Source organism: Silene latifolia, chromosome 10 (genome assembly GCF_048544455.1).
Source record: "Silene latifolia isolate original U9 population chromosome 10, ASM4854445v1, whole genome shotgun sequence".
Lineage (NCBI taxonomy): Eukaryota > Viridiplantae > Streptophyta > Magnoliopsida > Caryophyllales > Caryophyllaceae > Silene > Silene latifolia.
In genome coordinates, this window is record NC_133535.1 from 139,614,999 (window position 1) to 139,632,405 (window position 17,407).

The window sequence follows — 17,407 nt, forward strand, 5'->3', positions numbered from 1 at the left end:
CTCGGACGTCCTCCCAGCCATATTACATCACGATAAAGCAACCAAGTAATTAAGATAGATCAATAATGAACAAATGACTTACCAGTAAACATATTATACAATTAAAATTATAAACTCATTATAAATTAATCATACTTTAAACTAAATAAATCAAATGACTCATTTAATAAAGGTAAACTTATTATACCAAACATATTAAATCAGTTACCACTCAGTAAGGCGAAACGTCAAGGCAACCCATCATCATTACCTTATCCCTACGGTAGGACTACGATAAATATACGGTCCTAGTCTAAGTATGGCCACACTCTCGGGACAAACGCCCCGATTAGACGATCACCAAGCCTATAAACATCCGGGCTGATGACCCCATAGACTCCATATTAGCCTATAAACAACCGGGCTAATAGGACGACTCCAACCTGCCTAGACTGCCCATACACACAGCTACTAGGATATAAGTGAAGCGGATAATATAAGACGATTCATACTTACGTTGGCTAACTAATTAATATGGACAAACAATTATAAAACTTACGACATCGTTGAATGCAAAAATGACAACAACATCCACAAACATGCTTTTAATATTATATACTACATATTATAGCATGACCGATCACCAGACATAACTTTGCATGCAACATACTCCACTCTTTTGATTTAATAAGCAAAGCTAAACGAAGGCACTAAAACTATCATTATTATTGTATATTATGTGAGTGTGGTTGTTGTATGTCCCCACACCACTTTCCTTTCTCTTCTTTCTGAGAACAAACACAAACAATTGCTTGTACCTACTCCCTTCTTATTATATTTAATAAAACAATCATTTAAGATATGTATTAATTAGTGTATTAGTGTATGCATGCGTACGTAATTATGTTGCCCATTTGATATAATTATCACATCTTTTTCTTCCTACCCCATTCTGTTAGTGCGGCTAACAATAATTGCTCTCTTGTTGCCCATTTAATATTGTCAAGCCACATGACATTCCGTTGCTTCAATTAATATATTTATGTCGTCATCTCGATCACAATGGCAAATACTATCATAGTTATGTTTCCAAATGACTATACCGACTTCTTGTTTCACTCATTGGTTACAGTTTGATGTTATTCCCAACTATTTCCTTTGTGTGATTAAGGTAACACGATTCTACCGATCCTATTGTAATTACTATTGTTTGGGGTCGTATGATTATGTGCTAATTGAGATGCTTTTATGTGCTAGTAGTAAAATAAGAAGTCTAGCCTACTTTTCGTAAGTGTGCAACACCATTAATCCATTATTAAAACCAAAACCATCATTAGTTTTAATTACTAACTAGACGACAAGATTTAAAAACACTTAGCCGCGAGTCGATGTCAAAGAATCAATAGTTTAAATACAATACCAACCAAACTTTAAAATAATCACACAATGTTAGTGCGTACAACCTGATTCCAATTCCCACTTCCAATCTCTCTATTTTTACTATAGATCCGAATTAATAATTGTATGATCATGATGATGATGTCGCTTATGAATTCAATAGTTTTCTTTTTCATGGTAACAACTAAATATAATATCTCACTCGTCGCTTACGTCGTCATATTTTATTGAATATACTATATACGCAAACGGTAATAGGACTAACATAACCAAACTACTAACAATCTTCATTTGATCAATCAACATAAGCCAAACGGGTAAATAACTTGCACCATTATTAAACAATCTAGCATACTAGACCGCAAAAATCATGACGTAATACCGAGGACAGTCGTCTACGTTACCTTTTTAGTGCTTAATCTTCAATGGAATCGTCAACAACGTAAGAGTCGGCGTCCGGGTCGTCCGAGTTTGAGCCTACGTCGAAATCGGAACGGAAACGGCGTTAAACATACACGTTTTAAAGCTACTGGACAACCTATTATATGAGGCGAAGTAAAACGGAAATGGTACGAATGGAAAGCTTACCGCGAGATGAAGAGAATGGCGCAAAAATTACTGGAAACCGTTAAGAAACGAGAGAGAACGGAATCGAAAATGGGAGTTTGCTAAGCTAGAATAATGAAGAAATAGAAGAGACTTGGTTTGCTTTAAAATTAGGACTTTGTTTGCTAACAACTCCTCATTATATATATATTATTTTAACCCTAAGAATACGAGGGATATCCATTAACCTATTTGAAAAGTGGGTTTGTTATTTTAATTGTCCACTTGATAAAGATATGCGGTCAATCCGTTACGGTTCTTTAAGAAACATAAAGTTGAAACTCGGTCTCCAGACGGTCTCACTACACAAAATAACGCGGTCTATTTAAAATAAATATGATGGTTTATAGAAATATTATATTATGGAATAAGCAAATTAAAACTCGAGACTAACTAATATTACGATGGAAAAAAAAAATGCGGGTGTTACAGTCTCCCCTACTTTTAAAAAGTTTCGTCCTCGAAACTTAACGCGAGAAAACGAAGTTAAAAAAAATGTGAAAGAAAGGATCGAATTAAATAGGACAATAATAATTAATCACCTCTCTCAAAAAGATGTGGGTGCTTTACTCGCATAGAGTCTTCAGTTTCCCATGTCTCTTCCTCGAACTTGTCGCACCTCCAAAGGACTTTCACTAAAGGTACAACCTTATTTCTAAGGCGTTTTTCCTTCTTATCCAAGATGCGAATCGGTCGTTCCTCGTAGGTTAGGTTAGGCTCAATTTCCAAGACTTCAGTCTGCAGGACGTGACTGGGATCGCTAATGTACTTCCTCAGCTGAGAAACATGGAACACGTCATGAACCTTCCCAAGACTAGCTGGCAACTCCAACCTATACGCCACTGGACCAAATCTCTTGATCACCTCATAAGGACCCACATACTTAGGACTCAGCTTCCCTTTGATCCCAAACCTTTTAACACCCTTCATCGGAGAAACTTTGAGAAACACCTTGTCACCCACCTCGAACTCTAAAGGTCGTCGTCTTATATCTGCATAAGATTTTTGTCTATCTTGAGCTGCCTTCATCCTTTCTCGAATCAGTTTGACGCCGTCAATGGTCTCTTGTAGCTTCTCAGGACCCAATTCACGGACTTCACCAGCTTGATCCCAACATAATGGGCTGCGGCATTTCTTCCCGTACAAAGCCTCATAAGGAGCCATCTTGATGCTTGCATGATAACTGTTATTGTAGGAAAACTCGACCAAAGGTAAATTCTTCTCCCAACTCGCTTGAAAATCCAAGGCACAAGCACGGAGCATGTCTTCAAGGGTTTGAATAGTTCTCTCCGTCTGTCCATCTGTAGCGGCATGAAAAGTCAGTACTCATCATTAACTTGCTACCCATAGCCTTCTGCAACGCTTGCCAAAAACGGGAACAAAATCTTGGATCTCGATCGGACACAATCTCCAAAGGAACACCGTGATATCTTACTATCTCATTCACATAAGCACTTGCCAAACGATCTAAACTCCAAGTCTCCTTGATTGGCACGAAACGAGCACACTTCGTCAGACGATCCACGATCACCCAAACGGCATCTTTACCACCAACAGTTCTTGGCAATGCCATCACAAAGTCCATAGAGATAGACTCCCACTTCCAAGTAGGAATCGCCAACGGTTGCAACAAACCACCTGGTCTCTTATGATCAATTTTAACTCACGACAAGTAAGACACTTACTCACATACTCAAAGAATGTCATTCCTCACGCGGGGCCACCAAAATCGGAGCTTCAAATCTTGATACATCTTATCACCACCGGATGCACCGAATACGGTGTGTTATGCGCCTCACTCAAAATCTTTACTTTCAACTCGACATCGTCGTGATACACCATCTACCTCGAAACTTGAGAACCCCATCCGGATTGACTTCAAAACCAACAAACTTTACCACTATCCAACTTAGAACGGATCTCCAATTTAGAATCACCTACCGCCTCTCTCGGATCTCCCGGAACAACTCCGGTTCAGCCACCATGGCATTCAGATATGCACTACTAGGTTCCACAAATTCCAAATTAAGCTTCCGAATTCTCGCACACAAATCATTTGGCAAAATTCGATAGAGTTAACAGAATGAACGGTCTTCCTACTGAGAGCATCAGCTACAACATTGGCCTTCCCTTCATGATAAAGCAACTCCACATCATAATCATTAACCAACTCTAACCAGCGTCTTTGTCTCGCGTTTAAGTCCTTCTGAGTGAAAATGTACTTGAGACTCTTGTGGTCGGTGTAGATGCGGCATTGAACTCCAATCAAGTAGTGTCGCCATATATTAAGAGCATGTACCACAACTGCTAACTCTATATCGTGCGTCGGATAATTCACCTCGTGAACTTTCAACTGCCTTGAAGCATAAGCAATCACCTTTCTATTTTGCATTAGGACACACCCCAACCCATTCTTAGAAGCATCGCAAAAGATGTCAAACTCAACACCATCTTCGGGTAAGGTCAAAACAGAGCGAAGTCGGTCTTGCTTTCAACTCTTGAAAAGCTTTCTCACATGCCTCAGACCAAATAAACTTTGATTCCTTCTTCAGCAACTGAGTCATCGGTCTCGCCAGTTTAGAAAAATCCTTGACAAATCTGCGGTAATAACCAGCCAAACCCAAGAAGCTTCGAATCTCATTGACACTAGTTGGACTCTTCCATTCCAAAACAGCCTCCACCTTAGATGGATCCACCATTACACCTTCCTTTGAGATGATATGCCCCAAAAACGACACCTCCTTTAACCAGAATTCACACTTAGAGAACTTTGCATACCATTTTTGTTTACGAAGAATATCGAGTATTGCGCGAAGATGCGCTTTATGCTCGTTCTCATCCTTGGAATAGATCAAGATGTCATCAATGAAAACCACCACACACTTATCCAAAAACTCCCGAACGTCCTATTCATCCGTCCATGAAAACTGCAGGAGCATTCGTCAAACCAAAAGGCATCACCTTAAACTCATAATGACCATATCTTGTACTAAAAGCTGTCTTCGGGATGTCAGCCTCTTTAACTGGAATCTGATGATAGCCCGATCTCAAATCAATCTTGGAGAACACACCTGCACCCCTCAACTGATCGAACAAATCATTAATCCTGGGCAACGGTACTTATTCTTGATGGTCACGCGTTCACTCACGGTAGTCTATACACAATCTCATACTACCATCCTTCTTCTTAACGAACAAAACAGGAGCACCCCAAGGAGAAGCACTCGGGCGGATAAAACCCTTCTCGATCATCTCATCTAACTGCTTCTTCAATTCTTGCAATTCGATAGGAGCCATACGATATGGAGCCTTCGCAATAGGTCCGGTCCCTGGTACAAGATCGATAGCAAACTCAACATCCCTCTCCGGAGGTATACCTGGTAGCTCATCTGGAAAAACATCTGCATACCCACTGACAACCGGAACATCTTCAAGTTTCGGTAACGATGGAGCATTCGTCACCACACATAGATACACTTCATGTCCTTTCCTCTGCATGCCAATAAGCTTCATTGCTGAAATTAACTTGATACATGGTTGCATTCTCATTCCCTTATAAGTCAACTTCGTACCACACGGACTCTTAAGAAAAATCTTCTGGTCTCGGCATTGAAATCTAGCATCGTAACAGGATAACCAATCCATGCCTAGAATGATGTCAAACTCGGCTAAAGAGAAACTAATAAGAGTAGCTGGAAGGATAGATCCCACAATAGAGATAGGAACATCCTTGAATACCGTGGAACATGAAACAACTTCGCCGGACGGTAAAGATATAGGAGTGGTCTCAAAGAGAATGGGAAACAAGAGCAGCTTTCTTGGCAAAGGATACGGATATAAAAGAAAGAGATGCGCCGATGATCGAATAAAATATAAGCGGAATATCTCAAATCAAACATACCAGTAATCACATCTGGGTGTGCCTCAGCCTCAGCACGGCTCATCACGAAGATACGTCCCTTCGGCTTAGGAACATTCGCTGCAGTAGGAGTAGTATCTTTCTTGGGACAATCAGCAGCTTTGTGACCTTGTTCTTTGCAATTATAACATCCCAAAGGATTACCCTTACAGTCCCTCCCAGGATGGTAGGTCTTCTGGCAACTGTAGCATACTTTGTCCTTGCTCGGAACATTCTTCTGAAATCCTTTCTGGTTCTCATGCTTGCCCTTCTTGAAACTCGTAGGATCTGCGAAGTAGAAGGAGTAAATGGCCTCTTGGAAGATTTAGCAGTCTCAGCTACCGCTTCAAGTCTGACAGCTTCAATAGCACCCTCAGCCCAAAGAGCTTCATCGTAAACACGCGCGAATGTATCAGTATCTCTTCTCACCATACCCTGGATCTTAGCCTTTAACCCCTGCCTGAAAAAGAAAGTCTTCTGGGCTTCATTAGGAATCATAGGTTCAGCAAAATGGGCTAGAGCATTAAACTGGTCAGTATATTCTTGTACGGACGAATCCCCTTGCTTGAAATTCAGGAACTCTGCCATCTTCTGGTGTTTCAATTGAGCAGGATAGAATCTTGCTTCCAAAAGAGTCTTGAATCTCTCCCAGCCAAAACATGGTTCCAAAGTAGCAGTGGGACCAGTCATAGCCCACCAATGATCCGCTTCCTTCTCGAGAAAATGTGCAATGTTAACTTTATCGGCCTCTGCAACACGGTACGAATGAAATGCTTCCATGTCTCTGGTCCACTCGACATCAGCACAGATCAACAGTTCCATCATAAATCTTGGCGTTACTCCTCGCAATCCGGCTTGCAATATTTGTATACTGGTTCTGGTTGTTGTTGTTGTTGTTGTGGTTGTTGTTGTTGTTACAATTCTGATTCTGGAGCAAATGAGTAAGAGCTTCGAGAATCGCATTGTTCACGTTACCAGGTCTGCCTGTCATCTTTACTCAAAATAAGCCGAGGTTAGACCCTAACAATGGTGCTAATCACCCAAGCAAACAAACACATGCAGCCTACCACCTTAGGTCCTTAACTGTCTACCCATCTCTCACTTTAGTCATTAAGGTTAAGCTTAAAATTTAATATTTTATTTGGGTTTACCGAGTGTAAGCGTCGGGAGCAACCATGCTCTGATACCAACTGTAACAACCACGGTAAAACAAGAATGCAAATTAAGTTCAAGGTGGCGGAAACACCTCGACACCGCGGTGGCTACTAAATAAAACCAAGTGCTCAAATGGAAATATAAGGTCTACGGGGAATAAATACCCCTATAACCAAAAGGAAATAAAAGTTTTAACCAAAGTCAAATAAAACTAAAAGAGTGCACTAAACAAAGGCGCTCGCTAGCTCACTCGATGCAACCCCGCACAAAATAAGCAACCATCATCCACCCGTCACCATAAGAATGACAACCACATCATGGGGAGTAACTCGGACGTCCTCCCAGCCATATTACATCACGATAAAGCAACCAAGTAATTAAGATAGATCAATAATGAACAAATGACTTACCAAAGAAACATATTATACAATTAAAATTATAAACTCATTATAAATTAATCATACTTTAAACTAAATAAATCAAATGACTCATTTAATAAAGGTAAACTTATTATACCAAACATATTAAATCGCTTACCACTCGATAAAGGCGAAACGTCAAGGCAACCCATCATCATTACCTTATCCCTACGGTAGGACTACGATAAATATACGGTCCTAGTCTAAGTATGGCCACACTCTCGGGACAAACGCCCCGATTAGACGATCACCAAGCCTATAAACATCCGGGCTGATGACCCCATAGACTCCATATTAGCCTATAAACAACCGGGCTAATAGGACGACTCCAACCTGCCTAGACTCGCCCATACACACAAACTACTAGGATATAAGTGAAGCGGATAATATAAGACGATTCATACTTACGTTGGCTAACTAATTAATATGGACAAACAATTATAAAACTTACGACGATCGATTGAATGCAAAAATGACAACAGCATCCACAAACATGCTTTTAATATTATATACTACATATTATAGCATGACCGATCACTGAGACATAACTTTGCATGCAACATACTCCACTCTTTTGATTTAATAAGCAGGCTAAACGAAGGCACTAAAACTATCATTATTATTGTATATTATGTGAGTGTGGTTGTTGTATGTCCCCACACCACTTTCCTTTCTCTTCTTTACGAGAACAAACACAAACAATTGCTTGTACCTACTCCCTTCTTATTATATTTAATAAAACAATCATTTAAGATATGTATTAATTAGTGTATTAGTGTATGCATGCGTACGTAATTATGTTGCCCATTTGATATAATTATCACATCTTTTTCTTCCTACCCCATTCTGTTAGTGCGGCTAACAATAATTGCTCTCTTGTTGCCCATTTAATATTGTCAAGCCACATGACATTCCGTTGCTTCAATTAATATATTTATGTCGTCATCTCGATCACAATGGCAAATACTATCATAGTTATGTTTCCAAATGACTATACCGACTTCTTGTTTCACTCATTGGTTACGATTTGATGTTATTCCCAACTATTTCCTTTGTGTGATTAAGGTAACACGATTCTACCGATCCTATTGTAATTACTATTGTTTGGGGTCGTATGATTATGTGCTAATTGAGATGCTTTTATGTGCTAGTAGTAAAATAAGAAGTCTAGCCTACTTTTCGTAAGTGTGCAACACCATTAATCCATTATTAAAACCAAAACCATCATTAGTTTTAATTACTAACTAGACGACAAGATTTAAAAACACTTAGCCGCGAGTCGATGTCAAAGAATCAATAGTTTAAATACAATACCAACCAAACTTTAAAATAATCACACAATGTTAGTGCGTACAACCTGATTCCAATTCCCACTTCCAATCTCTCTATTTTTACTATAGATCCGAATTAATAATTGTATGATCATGATGATGATGTCGCTTATGAATTCAATAGTTTTCTTTTTCATGGTAACAACTAAATATAATATCTCACTCGTCGCTTACGTCGTCATATTTTATTGAATATACTATATACGCAAACGGTAATAGGACTAACATAACCAAACTACTAACAATCTTCATTTGATCAATCAACATAAGCCAAACGGGTAAATAACTTGCACCATTATTAAACAATCTAGCATACTAGACCGCAAAAATCATGACGTAATACCGAGGACAGTCGTCTACGTTACCTTTTTAGTGCTTAATCTTCAATGGAATCGTCAACAACGTAAGAGTCGGCGTCCGGGTCGTCCGAGTTTGAGCCTACGTCGAAATCGGAACGGAAACGGCGTTAAACATACACGTTTTAAAGCTCTTTGGACAACCTATTATATGAGGCGAAGTAAAACGGAAATGGTACGAATGGAAAGCTTACCGCGAGATGAAGAGAATGGCGCAAAAATTACTGGAAACCGTTAAGAAACGAGAGAGAATGGAACTGCCGAAAATGGGAGTTTGCTAAGCTAGAATAATGAAGAAATAGAAGAGACTTGGTTTGCTGAAAATTAGGACTTTGTTTGCTAACAACTCCTCATTATATATATATTATTTTAACCCTAAGAATACGAGGGATATCCATTAACCTATTTGAAAAGTGGGTTTGTTATTTTAATTGTCCACTTGATAAAGATATGCGGTCAATCCGTTACGGTTCTTTAAGAAACATAAAGTTGAAACTCGGTCTCCAGACGGTCTCACTACACAAAATAACGCGGTCTATTTAAAATAAATATGATGGTTTATAGAAATATTATATTATGGAATAAGCAAATTAAAACTCGAGACTAACTAATATTACGATGGAAAAAAAAAATGCGGGTGTTACAAAAGTGGCGGAAAGACTAAGATAAGACTCACTTGCCAGCACAGCACAAGTGGCCAAAACCATACTTGCCAGAACAGCACAAGTAGGCTGAACCCGTACTTGCCAGAACAGCACAAGTAGGGCGTAAATGTAAGTCAAGCAAAAGGTATAACGAAATGACAAATTTACATGGATACGACCCAATTTAATTAAATATGTAGAATAAATCATACGTACTTGAAGTGTGATAAATAAATGAAAAAGAGCAAGTAATAAATCGTACATGGAGTATTCCACGTCATTTTATACTTTTATAATGAGGACAACCATTTTATTTCATATAACTAAGCCATTTGAACAAAATGAAAACAAGCAGAAATGAACAATTGCATTATGTAAAACATGAGATGAAACGTAAATAATCACATGTGAGCCATTCATAAGCATATGCCGTAATATACGAGTGACCCAACAATTACAAGACATGTTCAAAGCTTAACATAAGATCTGAGAAGGCATAGAACAAAAGAGGAAAGACGGTCGCGAGCTGCACAAAAGACAAGCTGGACACACACGGATTAAAGCCGTGCTGCCCAGCCGACCTGTTTACCCCTGCTCACTGCCCAGGCCGTGGCCTGGCAGCCCCTGCACAAAATTAAAATGCAGCACGCAGAATGTAGTACATATGAGCAACAACACAGACACGCATTAGCATTTAAAACCCAGAAATCCCCCTCTTGTCCAGCCGTCTAAGGACGGTTTTCTAGGCCAAACAGAGACGGATTTCACCCGTACAAAAGACCCCAAACCCAACATGTACATGTACTTGAGATAATAGCGAGAAAGTTGGTTCACTTTAGCATAGAGAAATCCGTCAAAACAACTCGTCAAAACAGCCCAACAAAAACTCATTTTCATGGTTCGAAAAGCTCATTTGTGACCGTCTTAAGACAAAATTTTAAGCATGATAAGAGTGAAATTTCTCACATACAACCAACCCATTATATAAATGGATATACACATGTGACGGAAATTGAATAATTGGCTCAAATCATCTGTGAAATCGACTCAAAAACAGTCCACAAAAGTCATCCATCAACAACCTATATACATGGTTTTCTAGACAATTTGTGAAGCCGTCTTAAGAAAAGTTTTTAAGCATGTTACAAGGCGCAATTCACCCAAACAAAAGACTATATTCATTCATGTATATGCACACAATGCATGAGCTATCAAATTGACTCGAACCAACAATCATTTCAGCCTAAAAATCGCATCACAACTGACCCCAAGACAGCCCATTTCCACAGTTTTTACTTCCATTTTTGAGACCGTTTTAAGACGAAATTTTGAGCATGAAAGTGATAGTATTCATCCAAATAAATTACCCAACATAATTACCCACTTCACCATGAATCCAAAAGTATCAACTTTTCTCAAAATAGATAAGTAAAACTCGGATAAAACCGTCTCAAACAACCACCACACCAGCTCAGCAAGAAGGAAACTTAATATTATAAGAGTAACACAACATGTACACACATATAAAATTTCAACATAATGTCGAGTAATCCCATCACCGTTACCTCACGATTTCCGACTCTAACTGCTCCGGGTCTTCAAATCCTTCATCAAATGAGCAAGAAAACGGGATAAATAAGCTAAAAGACGACACTTTTATAAGACGACGAAAGACGAAACCACCACAAAAACGAGACTTTCTTACCTTGAAAGAAGGAGGAAGGAAAGGGGAAGCTAATGGCGTAAAGATTGGCGAAAAAGGTTGAGAAATGGAGACGGAATCTGGGTTTTTAAGGCCGACAGAAATGGCGTCCCAAAAGCTTCTGTAAAATGTAGTTTGCTGATGGTGTTTGAAAGAAAGAAAAGGGGGTGGGGATGGGAGGTATAATAATAATAATAATAATAATACATTTTAAGTTAGAGAGTAGGTGAGTATGAGTATGTGTTGTAGGAATCGGATTGGTCCGAATTAAAGCAGGTACAGAGTGAAATGTGACGGTCTATAGCTAGACGGAAAAATGTCTCGAGTCTATATTAACTTAAGACGGAAACTAATATTATTACTGTCACTATTATCATTGTCCGACCAAAAATATGTATAAATTTATTCTTATATAAATTATGCCTCAAGAATATAATTTAATAATACGTATTTTTATAAAAATGAGCTTTTATATAATACGTTTATAGAAATCGTGTTTGACATAAAATTAATTAAATTGAATAATTCAAAAATATATAATAAAGTGATTAAACGGTTTAATAAATTTTAAATGTCAAAATAGGAAATTTGCGGGTGTTACAATCACCCCATCTTTTAAAAAGTTTCGTCCTCGAAACTTGAAAGTAGAAATGGAAGGTTATATAAAATAAAACTGGAATTTTGGAATCGGTAACCAAAACATTTAAAAGGTTACTTATTGTAAGAATTAAAATTCTTTCAAAAGTATCAAATGAAATTTTCCGACACAACCAGGTCGAAAGGTAAATCATTGTATAAATCAAAAATCAAAATACTTTCAAAAACAATAACGAAGAGTTTTCAAAAGTATAAGTCTCATTCATGGAACGAAATTGCTCTTGTCGTGCACACAAGAACGCTAACTTTCCAAGTCAAAGACAAGTTTAAAACAAAAATCATTCGCCGACAAGCGTAGAACAGGTTATCAAACGTCTCCAATAACGATTTCTAACATCCCATCAACGTTAAAATCAAAAGAAGAAAATAATCTACTCAAATTTTCTTTTGCAAAAGTCAAAATAGAAATAAAGATTTCACTTTTAAACTCAAAAGGAGTCAAGTTCCTGAAAATATGATATTAAACTTTGTCAAAGAAATCATAAATAGATCAAAGTTAACAGAAATTGGATAAAATTTAAAGAAATCTCGGGTTTAGTAATCAAAATCATGATAAAGAATTCTATACTTAAGGAACAAATATGGAATTAAATCAAATTTTCATTTTCAAACCTTTAAAATAGGTAAGGTTTTGTAAAAGTAATATAAATTTTTAACTACGAACCAAAATGGTAGCTTGTAAGTTTAGAAGTTGAACGGAAAGGTAAGTAACTTAGATATCATAAATACAAAGTATGCTAAGAGGATCCAACTTAAACCAACAAAAGAGTTATGATGAACTTCCTAGGGATAAGAATTGAAGTCAAATCAGCAAGGATGTCAAAGATAGAGTCATATAGGTTACCAGCATCAAACTTAAAGAAGGAGCATGATGAAGTGAGGAAGAGAGGTATGAACGGTAACACTTATGGTCACAAAGGAAGGGAAATTAGACAACAAGGGAACGTCAGGTATTCACATCTCAAACAACAACATCATCTTGAATGGTTCCGAAAACTTCCTAACAACAAAACTTATAATCACAACACTCCTAAGGATTTCCTCAAAACACTCATGTTACTTCATCTAAAGTTATTCCATGAAACAAGGTACTCCATTATAAGTGTAATCTCATCATTCAAATCCTCAAACATCCACAAACAACTTCCACAAGATCAAGGTCAAAGTTTCCAACAAAGCTATACTCATATCCAACTAGTGTCAACTATAAGTTTCTTAAAATGGTAAAACTCTCAATCAAAAATCCAAATTCAAAAATTCTTTTGCATATTCTATCATCACAAGGAGATCTTGTTATACTCTCGAAACCTAAAGTATAGATGGTGGCATTTCCCAAAGTACGAGACAATCACCCAAAACATCTAACTTATCTTAGTTCAACATCTATTGATCCCAACTTATAATTATATCTCAAGAACTCTAGCTGCTAAACCTCATTACCGCAAAGTGAGTATCTTAATGAGATTCCAAAACTAGCAACAACTCTCGCCTAACATGGTCATTATGTAATCATCACAACACACACAAAAGTACACCGACTATGCTAACCTCGAGTTCAACTCAAACTTCCAAGCACAAACAAGGCAAGTTCCATAACCTTAGTAACATACACAACTCACACATAACACACAGAATCCACCTATCAATTATACTCACTTTATCAAGGACCTAGGTATAAGAATCACCAGGTATGTCTCAACACACAACCTAAGTTTTTCTAACATCACAACCTCTCAAAACCATGGTTATGGGTCAACCACAACTAAATTCCATAAAGCCAAATTATCCAACCATGGTTAACATTTCACAAAAGAAGGAGATCTATCAAGAAGGCGTTAAGGAAGGATAAGCAAGGAACAAAGCACAAGTTAGGAGGGTACAAGAGTAGCTTCCAAGGAAAAAGGAAAGAAAGTTTAGAAGAGGAAATAAGCATCAAGAAGTAAAGAATAAGGCAAGGTACTCAAAGAATGAGAAATATCTTCGAGGAAATAGAAACATTCTTCAAAGTTGAACAAATCTTAAATTTCTGGCAATAGGCACCAAATCTCGATCTTTACGTAGGTAAGCTCACGGTCATGATCCAAGGGCACAACAATTATTAAATGACAATCAACAAACATGTTAGAACCTAACAAGGAGCAAACACACTTCAGACTACCACTTTAGGTCCTTAAGTCTACCCATCTCTCATTCATTATTTAAAGTCAAGTTCAAATTTAAATTTGGGGTACACGTGTGTGCGTCGGGAGCAACATAGGCTCTGATACCAACTGTGAAACCCCGCGATAATGCGGAAAATATAACTAATAAATTAAAGCGGAAATTTATGATATTTTTGAAACTTTTAAAGTTTAAAGCGCGGGTTCACTATAATCTAAAACCCAAATAAAGAATGCGGAAATAAAGTTAAATTTATACAAACGTAATAGTCAAAGATGAGGGAAAATATATCCCTCGAATAACAAATGATAAAAGGTGAGTCTAGGCAATCCTACTAAAACGACTACTAGTCCAAGGTGCTCGCTAGCTCACACGTCTAAACCCCACAAATGCATCTTCACAAACCTGTCATTCATGTAAACATGAAAGCCACAGTCAGTGGGGAGTAACTCAGGGTTCTCCCAGCCACATTATGTTAAAATAAACATAACAAGGAACTCAGTTAAGCAAGGCGTAGAAAATAATTGTAAGCAATGTGAATAAATAAATGCAATGGAGTAAAACTTGCCAATTGAATAAAAGTAATTAAAGTGACTAAAATTAGCATAACATAAATTCATCCAATTATGTGAGACATTTGAATAAAAGAAGATGAGTAACTGTTAAATAATTATGGACACGCATCCCAAGCAAAAATGACATATGCAACCATCCATAATGCAAGACATTTACCACTCTTAGACTATAATTTCCCCGGGTAGGACTACGATAATAATACGGTCCTAGTCTAAATCTGCAGATTCTCGGGTGTACATCCCGATTCGACGTGCGCCAGCACAGCACGCACCGAAGACTCGACTACTAATGGAGACCGAGTACCCCAATCGCCAGAACAGCACGAAAGTGGCGGAAAGACTAAGATAAGACTCACTTGCCAGCACATCACAAGTGGCCAAAACCATACTTGCCAGAACAGCATAAGTAGGCTGAACCCGTACTTGCCAGAACAGCACAAGTAGGGCGTAAATGTAAGTCAAGCAAAAGGTATAGCGAAATGACAAATTTACATGGATACGACCCAATTTAATTAAATATGTAGAATAAATCATACGTACTTGAAGTGTGATAAATAAATGATAAAGAGCAAGTAATAACTCGTACATGGAGTATTCCACGTCATTTCATACTTTTATAACGAGGACAACCATTTTATTTCATATATCTAAGCCATTTGAACAAAATGAAAACAAGCAGAAATGAACAATTGCATTATGTAAAACATGAGATGAAATGCAAATAATCACATGTGAGCCATTCATAAGCATATGCCGTAATATACGAGTGACCCAACAATTACAAGACATGTTCAAAGCTTAACATAAGATCTGAGAAGGCATAGAACAAAAGAGGAAAGACGGTCGCGAGCTGCACAAAAGACAAGCTGGACACACACGGATTAAAGCCGTGCTGCCCAGCCGACCTGTTTACCTCTGCTCACTGCCCAGGCCGTGGCCTGGCAGCCCCTGCACAAAATTAAAATGCAGCACGCAGAATGTAGTACATATGAGCAACAACACAGATACGCATTAGCATTCAAAACCCAGAAATCCCCCTCTTGTCCAGCCGTCTAAGGACGGTTTTCTAGGCCAAACCGAGACGGATTTCACCCGTACAAAAGACCCCAAACCCAACATGTACATGTACTTGAGATAATAGCGAGAAAGTTGGTTCACTTTAGCATAGAGAAATCCGTCAAAACAACTCGTCAAAACAGCCCAACAAAAACTCATTTTCATGGTTCGAAAAGCTCATTTGTGACCGTCTTAAGACAAAATTTTAAGCATGATAAGAGTGAAATTTCTCACATACAACCAACCCATTATATACATGGATATACACATGTGACGGAAATTGAATAATTGGCTCAAATCATCTGTGAAATCGACTCAGAAACAGTCCACAAAAGTCATCCATCAACAACCTATATACATGGTTTTCTAGACAATTTGTGAAGCCGTCTTAAGACAAGTTTTTAAGCATGTTACAAGGCGCAATTCACCCAAACAAAAGACTATATTCATTCATGTATATGCACACAAGGCATGAGCTATCAAATTGACTCGAACCAACAATCATTTCAGCCTAAAAATCGCATCAAAACTGACCCCAAGACAGCCCATTTCCACAGTTTTTACTTCCATTTTTGAGACCGTTTTAAGACGAAATTTTGAGCATGAAAGTGATAGTATTCATCCAAATAAATTACCCAACATAATTACCCACTTCACCATGAATCCAAAAGTATCAACTTTTCTCAAAATAGATAAGTAAAACTCGGATAAAACCGTCTCAAACAACCACCACACCAGCTCAGCAAGAAGGAAACTTAATATTATAAGAGTAACACAACATGTACACACATATAAAATTTCAACATAATGTCGAGTAATCCCATCACCGTTACCTCACGATTTCCGACTCTAACTGCTCCGGGTCTTCAAATCCTTCATCAAATGAGCAAGAAAACGAAATAAATAAGCTAAAAGACGACACTTTTATAAGACGGCGAAAGACGAAACCACCACAAAAACGAGACTTTCTTACCTTGAAAGAAGGAGGAAGGAAAGGGGAAGCTAATGGCGTAAAGATTGGCGAAAAAGGTTGAGAAATGGAGACGGAATCTGGGTTTTTAAGGCCGACAGAAATGGCGTCCCAAAAGCTTCTGTAAAATGTAGTTTGCTGATGGTGTTTGAAAGAAAGAAAAGGGGGTGGGGACGGGAGGTATAATAATAATAATAATAATAATAATACATTTTAAGTTAGAGAGTAGGTGAGTATGAGTATGTGTTGTAGGAATCGGATTGGTCCGAATTAAAGCAGGTACAGAGTGAAATGTGACGGTCTATAGCTAGACGGAAAAATGTCTCGAGTCTATATTAACTTAAGACGAAAACTAATATTATTACTGTCACTATTATCATTGTCCGGCCAAAAATATGTATAAATTTATTCTTATATAAATTATGCCTCAAGAATATAATTTAATAATACGTATTTTTATAAAAATGAGCTTTTATATAATACGTTTATAGAAATCGTGTT

At 37.8% G+C, this 17,407-nt stretch overlaps 2 long non-coding RNA genes across 2 annotated transcripts in view; both read right to left on the reverse strand.

Moving 5' to 3' along the window:
- The window catches only part of LOC141609244 (uncharacterized), a 12,689-nt gene extending 1,044 nt beyond the window's left edge, over positions 1-11,645 (reverse strand). Inside the window, exons 1-2 of the long non-coding RNA XR_012527306.1 lie at positions 11,492-11,645; positions 11,352-11,391 (exon numbers count right to left, since the gene is read on the reverse strand). This is a non-coding gene — a long non-coding RNA (uncharacterized LOC141609244). The remainder of the gene's footprint in view (positions 1-11,351; positions 11,392-11,491) is intronic.
- A 2,959-nt stretch (positions 11,646-14,604) lies between these two features.
- Positions 14,605-17,063, reverse strand: LOC141609245 (uncharacterized). Its single transcript, XR_012527307.1, has 3 exons — positions 16,910-17,063; positions 16,770-16,809; positions 14,605-14,710 (listed from the first exon to the last, which is right to left on the reverse strand). It is a non-coding gene; the product is annotated as an uncharacterized LOC141609245 (long non-coding RNA).
- Positions 17,064-17,407: the final 344 nt, after the last annotated feature.